The 11,722-nt window shown below is 32.0% G+C and overlaps 2 long non-coding RNA genes across 9 annotated transcripts; both read left to right on the forward strand.

The window, feature by feature from the left end:
• The first annotated feature begins 887 nt into the window (after positions 1 to 887).
• On the forward strand, positions 888 to 6,941 carry LOC145116279 (uncharacterized). Of its 8 annotated transcripts, none has more exons than XR_013711964.1 (8): positions 888 to 1,433; positions 1,525 to 2,209; positions 2,311 to 2,350; positions 2,445 to 2,515; positions 2,698 to 3,086; positions 4,360 to 4,563; positions 4,945 to 5,039; positions 6,470 to 6,941. It is a non-coding gene; the product is annotated as an uncharacterized LOC145116279 (long non-coding RNA). The 8 variants fall into 8 exon arrangements; XR_013711962.1 differs by having other exon boundaries at positions 1,525 to 1,790; positions 1,880 to 2,350; XR_013711963.1 differs by having other exon boundaries at positions 1,525 to 1,790; positions 1,894 to 2,350.
• Positions 6,942 to 9,416: 2,475 nt separating this feature from the next.
• Positions 9,417 to 11,330, forward strand: LOC145116380 (uncharacterized). Its single transcript, XR_013712046.1, has 4 exons — positions 9,417 to 9,982; positions 10,074 to 10,137; positions 10,767 to 10,812; positions 11,086 to 11,330. It is a non-coding gene; the product is annotated as an uncharacterized LOC145116380 (long non-coding RNA).
• The last annotated feature ends 392 nt before the right edge of the window (positions 11,331 to 11,722 follow it).

The following is an 11,722-nucleotide window of genomic DNA, read 5'->3' on the forward strand; positions in this document are numbered from 1 at the left end:
TCTTTTGATGACTCCATTTGCCACCTTGAAAAGATAGAACAAGTAGGTTCCAAGGGTACCATGAACATTTTCCATCTCCAAAAGTGATTTATTGGACCTTCTACAAAAATTATTTAGAATGAGAATTTTCAATAATATATAGTTTTCCAAGATGATATTCTCGTCATCTTCGCACCCACCGAAACACCACGATGGGAGAAAGGAAACAAACCTATGGCGCAACCCAACCAAGTAGGTAGGTTTTAAACCTCCGAGTTAGTAACACAAGTTAGCATGAGTTTACTTTTAACCAGGTTCACTTTGAGGCCGGGCGCAACACAGAAACACCACAAATTAGTACAAAAATGACCTATGACCACATTTTTCAGAAACATGGTTGTCACAGATTTGGTTAATTGTGTCATTAAAAGTCATTAATCAAAGTCTAGTAATGTTTTAGTTACATATTTTAGTAAAAACCATCACCATTGCAGACTATATTCACACATTTTGTTTCTGTTTTACATAAAAAAAAATGTAACAAATACCAGCCAATAGTCAGGTTAAATCATTGTGACCGTAAGTATATTATTATGACATTTAAAAAAACACGAGACAATAAGTGTTTTATGATGACAGTCTAATTTCATATGTATGTCTGAAATTAATAATTTTGAATATGAAAAAATAACATGTGACTGTAAGTATTCTATTATGACATTAAAAAAAACATGTAACTAAAAGTATTTTATCGTGACATTTTAAGTTTTATGTGTGTCCAAATGTAAAAATAGTATCAATAAAAAAATATGTCACTATAAGTGTTTTACGATACCAATGTTGAAAAATGAAACTAGTATTCAGAGAGAGTTTGAGTTTTTATAACTCATCAAATTGTATGTTTTTAACCACCCAAATTCATGAAAATATTGAAAGCCTCCAAATTTTCAAAAGTCCCAAATTCTCCCCATTTCATTTGGCTTTCCTTCATAATCTTCCTAACACACCCTAATCGACGACCGATCTGTTTTTGCTTCTCCCCTAGAATGAAACGAATGCGAGTGATTCCACACACTACCTTTGGCGCTGACCCAAATACACGTCGTATCCAACCTATGATGTTCCCCATACGCGATTACAATCTCGAGCAGCACTTCCGTCAACACCACCAACACCAACACCTCCACCCCACCACCACAATCTTCACACCCACTGTGCCTCTACACTGCTTCCTCTCGTTTCTCATCTCATCCCCTACTTATTGCTACCGGTCCTCCCCTCTTCTGTGATAGATTTGTCAGTCGTCTGCAAACTCCTCTACCCTGCTCCATCGGCTCTCTATAGCGCTTCATCGGCGCCGCCTCCACTCCGGCTCCCATGCATTACCTAAAATCGGCTTGACATGTGTCTGCTTCGTCATCTCTCTCTAGCAACAAATAACAGTCAAGTTCCATGTACAGATCTCTCATCTCCTTCCAATTCTGCATCTTTATCTATAATTTCATAATGTACCTTTCAATCTGTTTATGCGGTTTTAATGTTTAGGGCTTTTGAAAAAAATAAATAAGAGAAATGGTGTTTTTAGAGCCAGGAAGGTGAAGCAGTATTATCGAGGTACAAATCTCTCATTTCCTTTCGATTTCACCTCAGGCGGTCTATCTGAAAATGTTCTGTTAAACGTGGTGTCCCTCCAAAGACACACATCCATCATAGCCTCTACAAATTTTAATCGTCGCCCTAGTTCCCAAACTATTCCTTTCCCTATTTCGTTTTTGAGATCAAATATTGCATTGAGTACGATTCCACTCAAGGTAATATGTTCCTGATTTTTATCTGTAAGCCCTAATTTATAAGAAACCATGATTGATCTTGAAATTTCCATTGATGGTGGTAAACATAGTCTTTCATTTATAGCTCAAGCTTATGGTGGATCTGTTCATAATGATTTGGTAAAACTAAAAAGATGACTAGGTGGATCTGCTCTACTTCAGGTACTTTTGCGTTTTTAGTATCTCTACTTGATGAATCTTGATAATGGGTTTGATTTACTTCCTAATTAATCTAAAAAAACATGATTTTTGTTTGTTTTGTTTGAGAATAAAGATTACATCCATGACTTACATTTGCAGCAACTTGTGGAGTGATATGATTTAGCTAATTCTATACAAGAACTACTAGCAATGACCTCTGAAGCAAATGATCCATACTTCCATTTTAATTCTCATGAGATGTATCTTATTTCTTACTAGTTATCAGGAATCAAATTTAATGATGTTCAATCAACTCTCTTAATATTTTTTTTCTTCTTATTTCAACATTTTTCATGTTTAGGGATGGGTTGTCGATATCAAGACCACGAGGAAGGGTGAAGGTACATAAATCATTGTTAATTCTTTATATCTTTCATTGTTAGATGTTATATGTCTTGTTTTCATTAATACACACTTTGGTATTTGTACAAACAGAGCAAGTGATTGATGGTAACAAACTTTCCCTTTTGTGATTTTGCTTCTGACTCTTTGGGAAAACTTAAAAGGTAAGTACATTGCTATTATGTGTAAATGATTAAGTATGTTGCCTATATTCGTTAAAAGAGTTGTTTTCTTTCCTTATGAAGTGACGATGTGTAAAAGATTAAGTATGTTGCCTATATTATGTGTATAAGATAAAATATGTTACTTATATAAATTAATGATTTGTTTTTTCCTGTTCATGCAGATTCGTTTATGAAAGGGACTAATAGGGATTGTTTAAAAATGAAATTTTTACTTAATATTTTTGGGTTGTTTAAAAATGAAACTTTTACTTAGTATTTTTGGGACATTACAAATTAGAAATTATACTAAAAGGTTGTCTTCAAAAGTTTGCATTAGACTCATTTTGTAGTAGTGAGAAAACCTACAAATTACAATTGTGTTGATGTTTTACCACTTTTTTTATTATTATTTTCCCCTTGTTGTTAGTTCATGAATATAGAGCATTAGTGGCGAGATATGTTGTATCGGACAAGGAGTCTAGGGTTTCTTCGTGTTACTGATGGTGTAGTACCATGCAAAAGATGCAAGAGATGACTTACAAAATTATTACATTACCCATAGTTAATTTTGGTAAGTTCATAAATCCACCACCAGTTTTCAAACTTATACCAAATTCACAAATATATTCCGATAAATATTCAATACTATGCCTTGCTGGCACTTAATAATTGAAAATCAATGGATATTTACCAACAAATTTTAATCATCCATAGCAAGTTTGTGCATGTGTTGTGGTTCTCACATGCTTATCAAAATTCATTCAAGTGTCTCTCATATGTTGTAAAACTGACATTGCCTTGAAATAGAAAAGGAATCCAAATATACTTAAAATGCAAAGTTGCATTTCATGTAGGATAATGTGCTAATATCAAAACATCGGGTGTCAGTAATCCAATAATCAACCAAAATAAACTTTGGGACAAAACATTCATAAACTGAATATTTATCGTCAAGCTTTCTTTGACTTGTTGATTTTAACTGAAGGGCATGTTAAACGATAAATATAGGCACAATCTTACATTATGTTGATTAATTATGAACATCCCCTTAATTTACAATTAAAATAAATATATTTAGCAGTATACATATTTATTTTGATTTCATTTAACACATTAATTATACTTTAACATTTAGTGAAACCATTAATTTTGTAGCCAAAAATTATATTAAGTTTGCGCTAATTAAACCATTTCATGTTGAAAGGCTAAACCATGAATATGGTATACTCAACTTGGAATATTTATAATGTCAAATGATGAAAGATATTTGCACTTAAACAAGAAAGAAAAATGTATCAAATGCTTTTCCAAAAAATAAATAAAATAAAGAGTATTGTTTATATTTACCAAAAGACTTCTAGTCAATCCAGGTGTTGCTTTTCTACTTTGAGATCGAGGGTTCAATTGTTCTGCTGGGCACATGTTGAACTAAGAGTAGTTTATCAATAATTAGATTTACATTAAAAAAAGCTATACAACTATTGTAGCCATTTACATAAAAGAGCCCGTTAAGAAAATTACAAATAAAAAAGCAAGTAGCACTTTATTCATCAAGCAGCAAAACTGTCATTTTGCATAACCTTTGGGCTCTATTTGAAGATATGTACAATAGTAGGGGAGGTTGATGCAAATCATCAACGCTAGAGATCAGGGTTATAGGGTTACGCCTACACATTTCTTAACCACTATATATACGATGTTCAGTTTCATTTCAATACAATTTCACAGCCGCTGTCGTTATCGACCCTATCAGTCTAGCTAGATCTCAAATTCTCAATCGTTTCTTACTTATCTGAAAATCATGCATTGTTTTCATTAAGTTATCGATTTTTGTCTTTTTTCAGTCGTGAAAATCATGCTGATAGATCAAAAAACTGGTAAAGATCCGCTATACATTGATCTGTATAGCCAGTCACTCACACTATACATTGATCTGTATTCTGTTGTCAGCCTAGTAGAATCAGATCGGTATCAGTTAGGTGTTCATAACATTTCAAGAGTTGGTTTTGTGGGTTTGTCCGAGGCCCCTATATCTTATGGTTGGAAAGGTAAATTTATATAAAGTTTTCTTATGTAATTGTTTTGATTCCAATAATGTTTTACTGCTCAACTTTCCAATTTATGCTATATCTAGTAACGTTTCAGTAGTCTAAATCTGACATCTAGTTCCATTCTTATTGAATACTGTTTGGAGATTATGGAGATCTTGACGGAATTTGCAGATCTGATCTGTAGTTCTTTACATGCTTATTCCCTAATATCACTAAAGATGCAGATATTTAGGGATCGAGTATTAGATCTTTTTAACGCAAAAAAATCTGACAGAGATTTTAGTTTTAGTGATTTTAATTTTTGAACTCATAGCTTTTGCAATAAGTTTTTTGTGTCACAAACCAAAAAAGTTAACTAATCTTCATTCTTGTAAACAGGATGAATTGGATGGCTGAGAAGAATCCTGAGATGATGGGACAAAACCTTTGTATATTTCAGTAGGGGAGCGTAAACAAGAAAGAATGGCTCCCCTGTAAGTTGCATAATCATTAATGATGGTCAAAACATTAATGATGGTCAACACATCTTCATGTTAAAATCATTAATTTTTAATATGTGCAGTTTGCAGTTGTCAAGTTTATTATGGAGTTTTTAACCAAAATGGGGTTATTGAAAAAAATATTTACCAATCTAGTATAGTATGAAAATTATTTACCAAAGTAGTGTTTTTCTTCAAAATTTTTTTATTTTTTAATATTTCTTATTGTTTTTCTATTTATTAAAAAATCAGCTTTTTTACTTTTTTTAATTCAGTTTTTTTTTACTATTTATTGTTTTTAAATATCAGTTTATTTTTTTATTTTATTTTTGTTTCAGTTTTTTTTTATTAAATTTTATATACTTTTATTTACTATACATTTAACATAAATATCTAACATACAAAAGAGCTTTATTATTTTGGTTCATTATATGCTTATTTGATTAATTTTTTTCTACCGTTTATATAGTGATTACGAGTTTACTTTAATTTTCTTACCATTTATTTATATATATTTTTTAAAAACTTAACCCTTTACAAAAAGAAGTTTTTTCTCATGTCTTTATTTATACAACATTTGCATGCTTTTTAATTGAGTTTCTTTACATTGAAAATAAAATATAAAAAGCAAAAGTAATAGTTGTGTTATAAAATTTTGTCCGTATATTTTTTTTTACAATTTTGTTTTCACGTGTTTTGAAATAATAGTTTTTATTGATTTGGAAATTTGTTTTCTAAATATTTTTTACATATTTCGTTTTATGCATGTATTTTATGATTTCTTTCGTTTTACAAATTAGATTTTTTTTAAAATTTGTTTTCTATGTTTTTACATATTTGTTTTTATGTAAAGACAAAAAATATGTAAACTTTTGCTTTTTATATTTTATAATGTAAAGACACTCAATTAAAAAGCATGCAAAGGTTGTATAAATAAAGACATGAGAAAAAACTTGAATTTGTAAAAGGGTTAAGTTTTTAAAATATATGTATAAATAAATGGTAAGAAAATTAAAGTAAACTCGTAATCACTATATAAACGGTAGAAAAAAATTAATCAAATAGGCATGTAATGAACCAAAATAATAAAGCTCTTTTGTATGTTAGATATTTATGTTAAATGCATAGTAAATAATAATAATAATAATAATAATAATAATAATAATAATAATAATAATAAACTGATATTTAAAATAAATAGTAAAAAAACTGAAATAAAAAAAAGTAAAAAAGCAGTTATTTAAATAAATAGAAAAACAATAAGAAATATTGAAAAATAAAAAAAATGAAGAAAAACACTAGTTTGGTAAATATCTTTCAAACTATACTAGATTGGTAAATATTTTCTTCAATAACCCTATTTTGGTTAAAAACTCGTTTATTATGGACTCATTATAGTTTTATGGGTTAATGTTTCGTTTCAGACTTAATCTGCTCAGGCGATATCATCTACCGGTCACATGTGTGCATCAGGGTTGCCAATTTCTTCGGTCAATAAATCCAAACCACACCTTTTCTGTTATTCGGATTGGCCTCTTTGGTTTAATTTATTAGATAAACAGTGGACACAGTCAACATGAACTTTTGTTAAAACAGAGGCCAACTTGAACTTTATATGGGGATACATCGAGTAGTTCAACCAATTAAAAAAGCTTAAGTACAAAACATCTACTGGACAAGCTTTATACATGTCTTTGCTGATAAAAGTAGCGGATATGGTATTCTTTGGCTGCAAGGTGGATTAATCTTTGTTTAAAACCCGTTTTATTTTCTATCAGCGTATTTGTATGAGTATAAATATATATGAAATGTGTATCTGTATGTGTACGTGTATGAATGTGTGTATATGAATTTGAATACCACAAGATCCTATAAACATATTTCATATCACTCAAACATTTCTTATGAGACATGCAAGCACACGATTCATTAAGGTACAACATTTCAAATGTATTAACCTTTCAATACTTTCCCCTATTAGAAAATGTCAGTTCAGCCTTTGTAGCTGGCAAAAATTTTCACATCTACTGAGTCATTGAATATGCAGAATAAGTCTCAAAAAATATAAGCGGGTAATATTTATATGATGTTTTTTAAACAAAAGAGTGTTTTTTTTCTTCTAAAAACAAAGCCGGTGAGAGGCTAGAGTTACATTTAGTTGAGGCAATCTTTGTGAGGATCGATAGACCAGTTTAACCAACAAAACTATTCATCTTTTCTAGCTCTAATACCTAACCAATCGAAGCCTGGATGTCACCTACTAACTCTTTGCTGCTCCTGGATTTGCAACTGAAGACAACCTCGTGGCCATATCTACATTATTCACAACAGGGCCATCAGAGCAGAGGTGACTGGCAGCTTGATTTTGTTATGCTTTATTTTATTACAGGAGAACCCACATGGTATAACCTCTAAAACAAATCAATGATGGGCACACTAGTAATAGGGATGTCCCTCCAAAACTGACACGAAATCACACTTACCTCAATGACTTTTGGGTAGTCCAGAAATAAGTGTGATTCAAATTCATTGGTAGCCGAACAGAGGGTGCGTATAGGTGATTGCAAAGGGATCCCAATTCTATGGAGGTTCAATCTAGTGTATAGATGACCAAGCCTAACAAGCAAAGTTAAGATGTTTGCCTTGGCGGGTGCAATGCGATTCCAAATAGTGTTGCAAGTATTATATTTTGACAAAACGTCATCATTTATGAACCTGGTGGAGGACGACGAGAAATTGTCTTCCTTGATTTCAAGCCATCTTGACCTATTGTTTTTGATAGAAAACATGGAAAGAATGTCCAAATTCAAATAATTAAATCAGTCTGAAGATTAATGATATTGCCCCAACTGCCTTTTTTACAAGCCATCATTCTGTCTCTCTCCATAGTGCCGTTAAATTTTTTTTCCGGATACACCATTAGTCAGTATAGAACCGTCACCACCATTTTCCCAATAAAGCAAGATTAAATGATATGCTAACGTTGAAACCACCTTTTTCCTTGGTATGTAACATATTTTCCCTAGCAATAAAGTAACTTTCTTATTGTCATCCAAACCAACCCAAAAGAATTTACAATAGGATGCTCTCAATCTTTTGATGACTCCATTTGGCACCTTGAAAAGAGAGAACAAGTAGGTTCCAAGGCAACCATGAACACTAATGCATAAGGTTAATCAACCTCCAAAAGTGATTTATCGGACCTTCCGCAAAAATTATTTAGAATGAGAATTTTTAACAATATATAGTTTTCCAGGATGATATTAATCTCGTCATCTTCGCACCGACTGAAACACCATGATAGGAGAAAGGAAACAAACCTATGGCCCAAGCCAACCAAGTAGGTAGGTTTTGAACCTCCGAGTTAGTAACACAAGTTAGCATGACTTTACTTTTAGCCGGGTGCACTTTGAGGCTGGGCGCAACAAAGAAAACACCTCACACTAGTACAAAAGTGACCTATGGCCACGTTTTTTGGAAACATAGTTGTCGCGGATTTGGTTAATTGTCTCTCTAAAAGCCATTAATCAAATTCTAGTAATGTTTTAGATACATAATTACTAAAAACCATCACCATTGCAAACTATATTACACATTTTGTTACAGTTTTACATAAAAAAATGTGACAAATACTAGCCAATCGTCACTTTAGACTATAAATACTTTATTATGACATTTAAAATAAAACATGTGACAATAAGTGTTTTACGATAACAGTTTAATTTCATATGTATGTTTTAAAATTAATGATTTTGAATATAAAAGAATAACATGTGAATGTAAGTATTTTATTATGAAATTTAAAAAATAAAAAACACGTAAGTAAAAAATATGTCATTATAATCAAGGTTGTCAAGATCGGGATCCTACGTAGGATCGTTTTTGGGTTTGCAAGATCGGGATCGGGATCCTAAGATCCCACAAAATAAAATATAATTTTAATTTATAATTTTTAATCATGAAAAATATTTCAAACATTTAATGTTTCGTTCAAAAGTTATAAAAACTTCAAAATATTAGTCATAAGTCACAACACAAAATGATAAATGGTAAATTGGTAAGGGTAAAAGACATAAAGTGGTAAAAAAAATCAAGGGAAGGTAGGATAGGATCGGATCTCGATCCTACGATCATACATACGATCTTACGATCCTACCTGTGATCCTACCCCAAATACGATCCGTTTACAATCCGGATCGTTTTTCATACCTAGGATCGTATGATCGTCCGATCCTACGATCAAGATCGCGATTTTAACAACCATGATTATAACTGTTTTATGGTGTCCATGTTGAAAAATAAACTAGTATTTAGAGGAAGTTCAATTTTTCGTATCTCTTCAAATTGTATGTTTTCAACCACCCAAATTCATGAAAATATGGAAAGCCTCCAAACTTCCCAAAAGTTCAAAATTTCCAAATTCTCCCCCTTTCTTTTTAGCTTTCCCTCATAATCTCCCTAACACACCTTAATCGATGATCGATCTGTTTTTGCTTCTCCCCTGGAACGAAACCAATGTCAGCGATTCCACACACTACCTCCAGCGTTTTCCTACACCACCTCCGACGCCGCCCACATACACATCGTCTCTAACCTACGATGCTCCCCATACGTGATTACAATCTCGAGCAACACTGCTGCCAGCAGCACCAACACTAACACCTCCACCCTACCAATGCAGTCTCTGCCTCCACTGTGCCTCTACCCTGCTTCCTCTCATTGCTCACTTCCTTCCCTCCTTCTTGGTACCGGTCCTCCCCTCTCTTATGATAGATTCTTCAGTCGCCTACAAACTCCTCTACCCTGCTCCTTCGACTCTCTCTAGCGTTTCACTGGCGCTACCTCCATTCCGCCTCCCTTGCATTACCCCCACTTTGCCTACCCAGTGTATCCTGCTTCGTTATCTCTCTCTAGCCACCAATTACAGCCAGTTCCAGGTATAAATCTCTTATCTCCTTCCAATTTTGCTTCTTCTTCTACAATTTCGTAATGTACCTTGCAATCTGTTTATATGGTATTAATGTTTAGGGCTTTTCAAAAAAAAAGAGAAATGGTGTTTTTAGAGCCAAGAAGGGGAAACAATATAAGCCAGGTACAAATCTCTCATCTCCTTCCGATTTCACCTCAAGCGTTCTATCTGCAAATGTTCAGTCAAAATTTACACACATCCATCATAGCCTGTGCAAATTTTAATCGTCACCCCTAGTTCCCAAACAGTTCCTTGCTCTACTTCGTTTTTGAGATCAGATATGTCATTGAGCACGATTCCACTCCAGGTAGTATGTTACTGATTTTCATCTCTAGGCCCTAATTTAGATGAAACCATGATTGAGCTTGGAATTTCCATTGATGGTGTTAAAAAGATGAGTAAGTGGATATGCTCTTGCTCAGATACTTTTGTGTTTTTAATATCTCTACTTGATGAATCTTGATAATGGGTTGGATTTACTTCCTGTTTAAACTCAAAAAAGTTGATTTTTGTTTGTTTTGTGTGAAAATGCAAATTACATCCACGACTTACATTTGCAACAGCTTGTGGAGTGGTATGGTTTAGCTAATTCTATACAATAACTCACATCAATGACCTTTGAAGCAAATGATCCATACATCAATTTTAATTTTTATGAGATGTATTTTTTTTTAATATTTATTACGAATAAAATTTATTTATGTTCAATCAACTCTATTAACATTTTTTCTTCTTATTTCAACATGTTTCAGGTTTAGGGATGGGTTCTGGGTATCAATACCACAAGGAAGGGTGAAGGTATATAAATCATTGGAAATTATTTATATCTTTTATTATTAGGTGTTATGTAACTTGTTTTTATTGATGGTAAGAAACTTTCCCTTTTGTACTTTTGCTTTTGAATCTTTTGGAAAAGAGTTAGAAAGTATGTTGCCTATATTCTTTAAAAGACACAATTTCTTTTCTTTATGAAGTGATGATGTGTAAAAGATAAAGTATATTGTCTATATTATGTGTAAAAGATAAAATATGTTTCTTATATGAATTGATGATTTTTTTTTATTCGTGCAGATACATTTATTAAAGGGAACAATAGGTATGGTGTATATGAGCTTGAGTCCAATGGTAATGTTGCATTTGTACACGTGATGGGTTGACATTTGGAGATGACAACTTCTTGTAATGATTTATCAAATTGTTGCTGTAAACATACATTCTATATGTGAATGTGAATGTTGTATTTTGTTTATTAATTTAACTTGTTTATTAGAGTAACGTACATGATGTTAATTGGTTAATTTTTGGCATGTAAATAATTTTAAATTGTTCAACAATAGTCATGAAAAACGAAAGAAGTGTTATTAAATGTCAACAATAATCACAACTTAATATATTTTGTGTCACTAAAAGTCAATAATAGCCTTGAAAAATGAAAAAACGTGTGAATAAAAGCAGATTATGGTCACGTTTGACTTTTGAAGTCTTTCCATGTCAACTTTGACCATAAATAACTTTATTTGTGTAATATAATTTTTGATGAAACTTATAACAATGAAAATATATTTAAAAAACAATCTATTCATATATCTTGCATAGAAAATTATATAACAAAAAGTAAATTATTTAAGGTCAAAGTTGAACAAAAGAGACTTAAAAAAGTCAAACGTGGACAATAATTTTCAGACGGAGGGAGTATTAGTTATTAGGA

The sequence above is a fragment of the Lactuca virosa genome, chromosome 5 (assembly GCF_052849685.1).
Source record: "Lactuca virosa cultivar CGN04683 chromosome 5, Lactuca_virosa_CGN04683_v6, whole genome shotgun sequence".
In the NCBI taxonomy this organism is placed as follows: domain Eukaryota; kingdom Viridiplantae; phylum Streptophyta; class Magnoliopsida; order Asterales; family Asteraceae; genus Lactuca; species Lactuca virosa.